General features: G+C 31.5%; 1 pseudogene; it reads right to left on the reverse strand.

Moving 5' to 3' along the window:
• Positions 1-523: 523 nt before the first annotated feature.
• On the reverse strand, positions 524-8,830 carry LOC107485485 (microtubule-destabilizing protein 60-like; annotated as a pseudogene).
• Positions 8,831-13,576: the final 4,746 nt, after the last annotated feature.

The following is a 13,576-nucleotide window of genomic DNA, read 5'->3' on the forward strand; positions in this document are numbered from 1 at the left end:
GACAGCTTAATTTATATTGACCCCAAAATATTTGCCAGAAATTATGAAGTTTAGCTGAGTTTAAAATATAATAAGAGCTATTAACAAACATTGAAAATAGGCATTCGCAACCATTCTTTATACCAAACAAATTGCCAAAAAATCACCGTTCCTAAAGACTTGAAATCATTTTTGTCAATAGAGTAAAAAGCACAAAGACGAATCCAAAAGAGTATATATATCAAAGTAATACAAAAATAAATGCACTAGTAAATGTAAGAATAAAAGAGAATAATTGATATAATTTTTATACAAGACCACCAAAGTTTCATCCATTTAACTATACAACACTTGTGTAGTTATACTCATCAAATTGAAAAAAAAAATGATATTATATGACTGCACCAAATATCAGTGACCCCATGGATGTTTTATCAGTATTGTCAAGAGACAATGACCTCGACTTCAAATTATAAAGAAAAGATAATGGAACATGGAGACATAGGATCAAATGGGAGGGAAAAATTCGAAAACCATAGCATCATAAAGAAAGATTAAATAGATTATAATAACAAATCAAATATAGGGGCCTTGCTATCATCAATGGTGTAACCCACTGAAAGTTTAATTACATAAAACAGGCAGAAAGTTGGATCCAAGACAGAAGTACTTACATGCTAATTCTTAAAGGCTGATGAAGTCGTAAACTAAATGAAGTATGAATAACATGTTTCTTTTTCTGCGTAACGAAAGCCTTATGTATGTTTCAAAGTTCTGAAAAGACAACCTCTTCATGAAACTAACGGAACACAATGATCATCATATACACAAGACTCAAAAGAATCAAAATTACCAAAACAGAAACTTCATATCATGAGAGAAAAGTGGAATTGTTTTTTGTATTCTAAAAAGTTTTTGTTTTTAAATTGATTACCCATCTTGGGTTGTTGAAGGTGAACATAAAATGTCATAACTCCATTGAACACTTCTTATTGCCACAGCTAACTTTGTACTCAAGTTCTTCTGCATCTTCTCATGCTTTGGACTCCAAGAAGAAGCCATGGCCTTAAAAGCAACTCAAGTAACCAGAAAAACCTGCATCTTCATGCAATGATTACATCCATTTAGGTGTCATAAAAAGGAATCAATAAAAGAAAAAAATAGTATTACTATAAATAATACTTGCATGTATATTATTATCTAAATAATATCACTTAAAATACACTTGTATTTTTTGCTGTAAACCTAATCTCACCTCCTTTGGAGATTTGTGAGCGTAGAACTATTAAAAAACACGTGTATTTCTTATCAAAAAGTCTAGCACACATTTCAAAGAAAATTTCTTAATTTAAAGAAAATAATTAAAATTCACAAAGGTAAATCATTAAAATATCAGTATACATAATCCTTTAATTAAATTTACAATAATATTATCAACTAATTGTTTAATAATAAAAAATTTCAGAAATAACCGTTAAAAAAACAGAAGATTATAGTTGAAAGGTGCCTAATTTAAAGAAGGAACAAAAGATCACATAAAACATACATCATTTGCATTGTTTTGAACTAACCAAAAGTCAACATATCTATATGAGATAAACATATGAATAAGAAGAAACTAACCAAGCTGCATTAGGAGAACTAAAGGTATTAACATATAGCAAGTCACACTTTTTTGAAGTGGTAAAGGAAGCTTACCTGCCAAAATAGAATATGCTTAGTGTGTGTTTGGATTACAGTTTATAAAGGGGAGTTTGCATAAAATTGAATCAATGCAAAACAATTTAAATAAACCTTCACTATCAATTCAAGAAAAAACTTATTTTTTTTACACACTTGTTCGAATTAAAATTCACAAAACTAACTTCATTTTTGTACTATATCCTTTTCCTATATATCAAGAATTGAAAAACAAAACCAAGTAACCAACTACTACTAACTACGTACAAACAAAATCATCTAGTATTGTTAAGTATGTAGTATTTTTTTATCATCAATACTAAAGATTCGAATTGGTATGTCCATTCTTAGTAGATGAAGATAATCTTTCAGGTAGATATATATTTAAATTGGTATGTCCATTCTTAGTAGATCCATGGATATCTACCACACCTAAACATAAGTGCATGCCTCTAAAACATATTACCATTCATAAAGCAAAATCACAAAACTGCAAGACAAACAATAATGAGATAGTGCAGCATAACCATTATGAAAAACAAACCAACTTCCTCAATTTAAGCAATTAAGAATTATCCACCATGAATAGCAAAACTAATAAAAGCAAACTAATTCCAAACAGTTAAGATCCAAGACAATGACTTCGGCAATAACCTCGAGCATAGAAAAATGCTTAAAAAAATTTACTTGAATGGGAGCAGCAAAAAATAAACTCACGCTATTAGAAGTGCTCCGCTGGTGTTGCACCCAAGCACACCAGATCTCCGTCTACCTCTTCCGTTCATCTTCCCTTCACTCGCCAATCACACAAATCTTCTTCTCACATTCTTTTATGTCATGGAGTAATAATAAGAAAATAAAAATGAAAAAGGAGAGCGGGACTGTGGGAGTGAGAGTAGGCCACAAGTTAGAGTAACTATTCTCATTGACCAAATATTTTTTTAACAGAATAATAGATGATAGTACTATTTATTATAGAATATGACATCATTTCTCCCACCAAACCACCAAAATCTAATTTTCCATGTGAGAGCACACTGAAAATCAAGAAAGAATACTATTTGTTATAGCAAATGATGTCATTTCACCCACCAAACCACCAAAATCTGATTTTCCATGTGAGATCCCACTGAAAATCAGGTAAGAGAATCACTTCCCCCACCTAAACACAACGAATTCATTTTTTCTTTTTGAAGAAAAATTCAAAGTGGGAGAAAAATCCATCTCGGTGAAGAATTCATGATGTTGCTAGTTATGCATAGATATATTGAAAAAGTAATTGTTAAAAAATACATTCTAGAACGTATAAATGAGCAAAATTCTGCATAAATGGAATTCAACATATAAACTACCATTCATGAACTAATAACATGGATCTTGCAATGAAATTACAGATTGATACATGTATGACTAAAAATCATGACAACACCTCATTCACACCAAATCACTCACCGATGATGTCACGATAACGGTAGACATTAGGTTATCCCAACTATTTTGAATGGCTTCTGACTAAAAAAGAAATGAGTTTTTAAATCAAACGAAAATTGAAAAACCAAAAAAGAAAGGAGTAGGACACAAGTTACCTAAGGCTCCGTTTGGTTGATGTATTTGATGAGACATAGACACAGAGACACAGACATTAAAGACATGGACATAAAATATTTGTGTCTATGTATTGTGTTTGGCAAAAATAAGAAACAAGACACATATATTTAAAAAAGACTAAATTACCCTTCATTCAACCACAAGTTTTACCACCATTACAATACACCTATTATCCCAAACAATGCATGCCATCACCATTAAATTTTTATTTCTTCTAATAATTTTTTATTTCTTCTAATACCATTTTAAATTATCATTTAAATATTAAATATATAATTATTCTTGAAAAAAAATAGAAAATTAAAGTTCAGAATTTATCAAAATTTAAATAAATAAAAAAATTAAATGTACAATTTTTTTTTTGAAAAAAATAGAAAAGTAAATTTAGTTGTAGAATCTAAAAGAAAAAGAAAAAAAAAGATTTGGGAAGATAAGAAGACAAATTTTAAAAACTCAATAAGGGTAAAAGAGTAAAAAATTAGTGTCTCACAAGTTGTGTCTCAGTGTCTCACCAAATTGGAGGTACACAAATTTAGTGTCTCCGTGTCCATCCGTGTCCTTCAAAAATCTGTGTCTCACCAAACCAAACAGCAGACATGTGTCACCGTGTACCACTGTGTCTATGTCTCAGTAACCAAACGCTACCTAACTACATCACAACTACTCTCCTTGACTCGTGCACAAATTGGCTCACCTACTTTATTTGACTAAAATTTCTTGATATTTTATCAATCAATCAATCAACCACTTTATAAAGAAAAGTACCAACATCAAAATTCATAAACACTTTCAATATCAACAAATCACAACCAATATCAACATTCAGTGATTCAGATAGGGATTAGAAGCATATACACAATTTTAAAATTCTTTCATTTTGAGTCATCTTCAACTTCAGTTTAATAGTGTGTCTTTCTATTTGAAAATCCTGTTTTCGATTAGGGCAGACAAGGTACAATGTTATGTTAACATAGGAAAGCATTTAGTAAAAGCAATTTACATTGTGTTAGCTCCATATATTTTTTATTAGGCAGGATGTCATACTAATCAGCATAAAGTTCTTGAAATCAGCAACCTAAACATTTTTTCAAAACCATACCCTTTCCCTTTTATACCACATTTAAAGATAAACTAAATGAAGCATCCTTTAAGTTTTGAACCAACTCAAGTCTATCCAAACCCTTTTTCGGCTCTTAAAACAGAAACAAATATATTTACTTTCAGCATGTTAAAAATTTTAACATAATATATTATTTGAGTATGAATTTCATAGTTGAAATGTTAACTAAAGAATACCAAAAGCAGAAATCCAATGAAAGACCATTTCAGGAATTCTATAGTAATTTGGCTTTCAACATTTATGGATAAGGAAGAGACATTGAAACCCAAAAACAAGAAAACAAAACAAATACAACAAGTCACTATAGCAAAGAAATCAGATTAATGTAAAAGATCACCAGCTCAATGCATTAGAAGTGCAACATAAAGCATCCTTTTATAGAGAAAACCAAGGGGTGAACTTTTTGAATTCAAATCCGATCAAGAATGGAGAGAAAAAACTACACTTACACTAAAATACATAACCGAGCATGGAAACACACGACACAGAAAAAACTATCCAATCAAAACCAACATCATACACAATCCGCAACAGTATAACAAATTATTCCTATATGGCTATATCTAATTAGATCACCCAACTCACATCCTCAATCCATATAAAACTTCACTACCCACTTATATCACATCGTTGTATCTCATGACACAAAACCCAGTATCACACTAATATATATATATATAGACTAAACTTGTTCATACTATAGAAACCCCTACATCTGACCTAAGATACTAAGAAAAACTTCATCATCTACACGAAACAACAGTATTTTCAATAAAGAATAGACCAATCAAATAGAGTAGGTCAACGAATCACTTACACATTAATCAAATCACACATCACCACATTCTATGACACTCTAACATAAAAAACTACCATTCATATCAAAATCATCTGCATACTGTTAGTTATACATACATACCTCAAAACATCCAAAATACTACCTCATCAGTGACTACAAAAAAATTCTAAAACAAAAAAAATGCTTTGTTATTTATGTCAGTTTCTCATTTCTCAATGTCACAAAAGCAAAAAAAAAAAAAAAAAAATCAAGCCACAAATAGAGACTACAATTCTGTCCCCAAATTTTAAATACCGTATAAAAACAATTTTAAACTAAAAAAAAAGTGAATTAAAAAAATTCAAAAAAACAAAAAGAAGTGAGCAGAAGCAGAAAAAATAGAAGCACTGAAATGACCTCAAGTTCCTCTCTGTGATAGATGAAGCAGTGAGATAAGAAGTCATCATTGAAACTTCTTATTACACATGAGCATTTATAGTTTTTTCACATAATGAAATAACTAAGCTAATGAAAAACAAAAAGATAATCTAATTTTTTAATGGCAAAAAATTTCTTATTATGTCATGTGGGTCTCATTAATATGCTTCATAAGTCAAAGAGTTAAAATTATAACAATCAACAGCACAATCATATATCTAGCAAAGCAAAACAATCCTAAATAGTGCTGCACTCATTGATAATTGTAGACAAGAAAAAAAAACTTTGTAACCTTTATAACCATCCAAATAGCAACGTGCTATATCCTTAATGAAATGGAATTTTTCAACCACCTTAAATACATAGCATGCATTAAACAACAACCAAGTTATAAGATTGAATTAAATGAGCGTAAAATCGTTAAAGAAAAGCTACATTGTTGACAATCAAAGCAGAAAATAACGATAAAATTATTTCTAAGTCAATATATCTTCCTAAAGTAGTAATTGTAGACAAGAAAACAAGGAAGTGGTATCATTGGGAGCTTATATCAAACACATGGTGGGCAAGTTTGAATAAAAAAAGATTTTATGTTTCTTTGCATAACCAACCCACACACAAGTTTCAATAATGTTTCTTATCAAAACAAAACTTAAGAAAACCTTGAAGACACACATATAAGTTCTCATTTAAGCAATAACTGAAAAGAAAATAAGTGTAAACAAAGCAACACAAAATAGGAAGGGACAACCATGAAAAAGAAAAAAGAACCAAAACAGAAAATAGCCAATTAAAATCAACAAAAAAATAGAAAATCACTGTTCTCTGGTATCATCTTCAGCACCACCTCTTATATTCAAAAGAACCGAAAAAATGATAAAAAGGGAGAAAAATAAAAATTTGAAGACAAATTAAGATAGGATTGCAAGGGAATCAAAATAGGAGAGGAGCAACCAAGATCCAGATCACAATGAAAAGTATGGTACCTCATCTGGCGAAACTCCTCAAAACCCTCGCTTGTGACCACATAGCTACGGAGGAGGAGCCTGGTTAGTGTTGAACCCGTATTCTCCGTAACCGTCACCATCCATCGGCCCGAACCCTTCGCCGGTGCCGATTGGGTGGAAACCTACAGTCCTACTGGGTGAGTAGAGAGACCGCAAGAAGTAGTCGACCAGAGATCCAGCTAGAACAGACTCAATTTTTCTGCAACCTACATGATTCATGAATGGTTCAACATTTATCAAACAGTGTTCTATTGTCTACCGATTTGTATTTTTCTAAAAATGAAAGATGCTTGCAGTAGCGACAAATCTATGAAATATGGATCCAGAATTTACAATGATGCTGCTCATGACACAATATTACACTTAATGAAGCAAAATTAAACAAAATGAAAATAAGAGTTGGTACCTGATGATCAAACTCAGCACGATCCATTGCCCGCACATCACTGTGAAGCTGCAGGTCAATCGGCTGTGTGATTTCTTTGACAGGAGGCTTTACCAAACACTGAAATATTAGCATAGAAGATAGTTGAGTAACTCAATAAAGTCTATACAGCAAATGCAAGCATGTCACTGAAATGGAAAAAGTATGAGTTGTGAACTGAACACAAGATTTTGAGAGCAAAATGGGCACCTCAGGTTCATCTGTTGTCCATGGAAGCCCTTGGGGTATTGGTATCCTTTGCTTCTCTTCCTCTGTCATCATTTCATGTATCTTCTTCACAAATTCTTCCTCTTTCACCTTCCCCCTTTCCTGCATTGAATTACAGTATCCATGTTATTATCCAATTCAAAAATCAATGGAAAATTGATTCAATCAATCAATTTGTTGCATCAGAATAGGCATTACCTCAGTTCTTAGCTTGAATGGTTTTTGGCTCGTGACTCTCAGCTGCTGCTTCTTCTTCCACCTGCTTCCCCCAAAGGTGCTAGTTGATTCCAAACTCTGAAAAAAGCAAATCCATTCAATTCAAATTTAGAAAACTCTCATTTTAATCAAATCTTCATTTTTTTTCTCAAAAAAGGTAAGCATCCAGAAGACTTACATTTCTTCTGCTTCTTCTACCTCCATTAGAAGTCCTGTTAGATACACTGCAGTTTGAATAAAAAGTATAACAAACATCAACACAAACAGATAAATGCTACTATTAAATAAGTAGTATAACATAGATACATATATATCATTTTGCACACACATCTGTATATCATTTATATATCAAACAAGAATTTTGGAATTGTAGTTATCAGTTATTGTCAAACCTTCTACGGCTGCTATCCCATGAACACGAAACTGAAGCCTTCGGATCCAAGCCAAGGCTCTCGGATGTGAGAATCGCCTGTGGCGGGCAAAATGAAGAACAACCAGACACTTCCTGAGTTATTTCAGTTGCATCATTAGGAAGTGGCAACCCTGGCAGTGCCCATCTCATAACCTTTCTTTTCACCTTATTCTCCTCTTTCTCTTGCTGCTCCTGTTCTTCTGCCGGCACCGCCTCGGCTACTTGATCCTGATCCTGATCCTGATCCTGATCTTTCTTTCCAGTGGTGGAAACAGTCAGAAGCTTCTCAAATGCCTTGACCAAATGCATCACCTTGCCAGGCCCAGCTTCAGGAACACTCTCCTATGGCTTCTTGTTGTTGTCGTTGTTCTTCTTCAATGATCACTCTCTGAATCTCAGCAGCTCCATCTTCTTGATCTTGCTCTTGTTCTTGTGCTTGCTTGTTCTTGAAGAACTCTTCCTGTGACTTCCTGAGATTCTGCTAAGCCACACACAGACACTTGTTGTTCTTGTTGCTCTCTTTGCACTTACAAAACGACAGCGTTGTGTTTGAACCCTGATCACCATCACCACCACTCCCTTCGAACTTCTTGCTCTTATTCTTCTTTGCAACAACGAACTTCCTCTGCCTGATCTTGTTCTTCTGAACGGAATTCACAACACCCTCCTTTGTTGCCGAGGATTGTGGCTTCTTCTGTGACTTGGAACACGATTTCTTCACAACAGGTGAAGGAGAAGGAGACGAAGAAGAACCACAAGGATTGGATAAGGGTTTGGAAAATGGAGTGGTATTACTGTTAGGGTTGACATTCTCGGAATATTTGGAGGGTTCTTGATTCTTTGAATCGGAAACCCTTAGCTGGAGTGGTTTGTGAAGTGAAGAAGAGAAACACAAGATTGGAACTGAGAGTGATGTGAAAGTAGAGTGCAAATTAAGATTTTACCAACTCTCTTTGACTAATCAGCTGCTTTCTAAATATTTATTTTAAAAAAAATCAAGAAAATGAGAAAATGCCATATCAGCATAGACTCCACGAGGTTTCTATGGTTTATAGATAGATAGATAGATATCCTTGTGTATCGACCTTTTAGTTAGGGGAATTCGACATTGATGCTTTTTTTTCAATTTTCTTGTTGGCCACTAAAGATATATGAATCAATATCATGACAAAAGGGCGCATGTTCATTTGTAAGAGTCAAGCATTTTATTTGTGAATTTAAGAGCTATAGATAAGGTAGTGAATTTTGAAATGTTACAGAAAAATAATATCTTAGTGTGTGAAGAGTAAAATTGATATTTTTCTTTTTTATTTTTTCTCCTGTTTGAACTACACAGGAGGCATATGCACTAGTGGAAACGGAGGCTAATAGTTTAGTAAGGTTAACACTCCTAAGTACCATCTTATGATTCCTAGTTGTTATTTACATTTGTAACGTGAATGAACCCTAGTAAGAAGTCGCCTTATCCTTTAGGCCTTTACCCACCCAAATAAGATAACCAAATCACTAGTTTCAAAGAAAATGACACCCAAAACAACGTATATACACAATTTTTTAAAGAGAGAGAGGAAAAACAATTAACAATCATGTCATGATGCATATATCTCAAATGGAGCACTTCAATATTTCGGAAGAGGCCTCTAGCCACACAATAAAGAGGGTCATGATTACTATTGTGCTCTTGTGACTTTATTTAAAGAACAAGGAGCTTGGTAAGACTTCCTAGAGTTTGTATCATTCTATTGTATTTCAGAATAGAATGAACTGGGATCGCATGTGTATGTTAATCTTAGTAGTATTTGGAGGAAATTTATGTAGACTAATTTGAATTTTTGTAGTCATTCATTTTTATACTTTTCAAATTTTGTAATTGTTCATAGGAAAAGTATAGGTAACCAATAACTTTTTTGAACAATATACGAATAATGTGAATTAATAGGATTAAAAGAATAAATTTAATTAATAGTATTAAATTATGGTGTAATATATTTTTATTTGATTGGTAGTTGTTCATGTTGTTCAAATTGGTCATTATTTATCTAGCATTCTCCTTGTTCGTATGTACCGTCGATCTGCTATAAATATTGCGCATTAAACCTAATTTTCTTAGCTTGGATGTGTAGTTTTTGGAATAATGTATCTAAATTTACTAGAATGACAATTAATATGGTTGGAGTTAGTATTATATTTTCTTTTTCGAACAAAAAAAAAAAAAAGAGAGGTCATCTCCTAATTATATCTTGCAAATTTTGGATCACTCTAGTGTAAAGATCTAAATTTATACAGATATTCCTTTTCAATGTATCTCCTTTTGACACCTGTCTTTTTCTTTTGCAGGATGAAGCAGAATGTCAGCAATATATGGGCGCTTATGGGATCAGCTGAGCCGAACCAGATTTTCATTGTCTTACTTTTCGTCGGTGTCAGCTTGGATATTTGGGCCTGATTGGTTGTTGGGTCATGTGATGGTTCGATCTTTTATTATATGGCCCATAGAAAATAAAGAAAAAAAATGAATGTGAGGGAGAAAAGCACAACTAACATGGTTGGCGGGAGAACATTAGACAAAGGTGAGATACTCAAAAACTGAAAGTGTTCTTTTTATTAGATAAAATTTATTATTAAAGTTTCCTTTATAATATTTTGAATTTTTAAGAACCAAATAATTGTACATATAAATTAAGAATAATATTTTAAAATAACAGTTAAGACGTTTCTTTAAATTTGTTCGAACATTACAACTTAAAAAAATGACAAAGATAAAGCTAATTTAATATTAACTGAATTTATTTTATTTTAATTAGGGAATGAGCATACACAAATAATATTTCAAATTATTTTTGATAATTTTGCTTCAAACAAATTAATATTTAATTGTTAAAATGACTTGATCACATAACATTATTAAAGATAAAATATCAATTTAGAAAAAAAAATTAGATGATATATCATGTAACAGTCAAATAATAAATTAGAATAATTAGGATTTTTTAATTAAATTTTAAAAAATAATTATTTTTCAGAAATAATATATTCCATCTTTTTAATTTGCATCTTACATTGAATATTATCTTGATAAATATAATAACAATATCAAAACAATAATTATTAATTACTATATTACAAATAATTATTTCAAATTACTATATGTAAAATAACATAAAGTAGTCTTTTATATCTTAAATTCGTCAACATATCCATATAAAGAGAGAAACAAAATTAATAAATCTCAATTCGAACTCATTTCTATAAAAAAATTATATCTACTCTCTTAGTTAAAATCTTTTGATATAAACATGATCAACATCTCCAGTAGAATCTCAAACAAGAATTAAATAAAACAGTTCCAAACAAATATGTATATATTCATAAATAAAGTTAATTTAATTTATTTTAGAGATTAATTAATTAATTAATTAATTTTATTATAAAAAATTTTCTTCAAATAGAGAAGTAACAAAACATGAAATTGGGTTGCAAGATATACGGAAAATGTCTCATCTTTTTAAATTTTCTTTCGACTATATATCTTCAATAATATAAAAGGATTGGATTATAACTAAGACGGTTATGTTATGTGTACACCAAAATCAGCCACCAAAGTCAGTTATCAGTATAAAATACATGTAGCATTTTTCAACTAGGATTTAATTTGGTAAAATTTTTTAAAAAGATGTTTGTATTTTTCAAAAGCACAAGTATCTCTTTGTGCATCTAGCAAATTAAAAAGTTCATGTACTAATACTTGCAACTTTTAAAGTTATGAGTGCTTTTGAAAGCACCTAAGAAAAAACTTTTTAAAGTTATCTAAATTCAATTCTTACATTAATGTCTATTATAATATTTTTAAATTTTAAAAATTATTTTACCAAATATATTTGTTGTTTATATTTATTAAAAGTTAATTTTATTTTAATTTATTTTATTTTTAATATTTGATAATGAAAAGATAATCTGATTATTTTAATTTTATTTTTTTTAATTCAATGTTTGACACCTAATAATCAACTTGATAACTATATGTGCAATCAAAATATGAATAATCAAACTTAAATTGAATTTGTGATCTTTTTAATTTTTTGAGATTAAAAAAAATATGTTTATAAGTTATTTTTTTTTGAAGTTAGCTTTGATTTTGACAACTATTCCGTGGCAAAACCTGAAACCAGTGGATTGGACTAAATTAGAGGGCCCAAAAGCTGATGGTAGGCGATCTCCGACTTGGTTTATCTTGCGGCCACCGTTTGAGTTGATTGGTATGTGTGTTGGAGAATAGGGGATAGCACCTGCAATGACACTCCGATGCCTAAGTTAGCAAGGGATTAAACAGGTTTAAAAGTATTAGAATTTAGGTTTACCTGAGTGCATCGGTGTATTTATAGGTGATGGACCAATAACCACCATTGAAGTAGTTCCACATCTGATGGTGGATAACCGTCCCTTTATCTTAGGGTTGTTGAGATATCTCTTCCAGAAGTGGGTGAGAGATTTGTGGATACAGTTATTTATTTGTATCTGCCAGCACGTGTCGAATCCGACCTTTTCAGGAGGTCAGGTGGATTAGTGAGGTTCAATCCTTTGGAATGAGCAATGGAATCAGGAAGCCCTTTCTTTCACGGCTGTCGAAGAGCAAAGAATCAAGTCAGTCTTTGCCCTTTTCCTTTGGAAGCTGCTTTCCTCCTTTCCTGCTTTAGTGTCTTGCTAGCCATTCCATTTCAATGTCTTACGCATAGTGGCATGCTCTGTAGACAGAGTAAGAAAGATTCAAGGAGCGCAGGGCGATCTGCTTTTAGGACTGAGCTCTCTCGCTTTCTTAAGGAATTTCTAGAGTCATATGGGATGGCTATGCTTTTCATGGGTTCAAATCTTTTCTTTGGTTCGTTGGGCTCGGTTGCTCTTCTTTCTATGGTTAGCAGTAAATGAGACTGGGAGTTGTATTGGATCAAGGAATGAACAACAATTCTAGTTAAAACTTAAAAGTATTCTTTGCTAAGAATATTAAAATAAAGAGTCAATTTATAATTATATGAAAAATGAATAATTTTTTAAATGATTATTTAGTAATATATATAGAAAGAAAGATTATATTTTTTTTAAAGAAAAAAAATTGGTAAAATGAAAAAAAATATAATTTTAATATAATTTTAAATCAAAATAATAAACTCGCACGTTATGGAAATTATAAATTCAATAGTGATTCAAATCTTATGTTTTAAGTTTAAAAGATCATTTTCTTAAAACACTACAAGAAAAACACCCATTCAGGTACACTTAAAAAGTGTAGCCAAAAGTAAAAAAAAAATGATGTTTTAGGCTACGGCTACGCTTTCTGGGCTACGGCTATGCTTTTTATGGTGATTCCTATTTGGCCGTTGCCTATTCTCAAAGGCTACGCTTTTCTGCACCAAGGGCTACGCTTTTGGCGTTTGGGAATAGGGTACGCTTTTTAAGTGATGCTGTCCAAGACCAAAGGCTACGCTTTTCAGCTTCCATTTTTGTCAGAATAGACTACGCTTTTCAACGCTACTGCATCACCTGTTCTAGCAAAGCATAGTAAATACATTCTAAAGATTCACAAGCATTATAATGATATAGTATATTAGTACATAAAACAATAGATCTAACTATCCAATTGAACAATCATTCAACAATAGAGAAAAAAATGAAATATGTCTAAAGTCTAAAC

This window comes from Arachis duranensis, chromosome 4 (assembly GCF_000817695.3).
Source record: "Arachis duranensis cultivar V14167 chromosome 4, aradu.V14167.gnm2.J7QH, whole genome shotgun sequence".
Lineage (NCBI taxonomy): Eukaryota > Viridiplantae > Streptophyta > Magnoliopsida > Fabales > Fabaceae > Arachis > Arachis duranensis.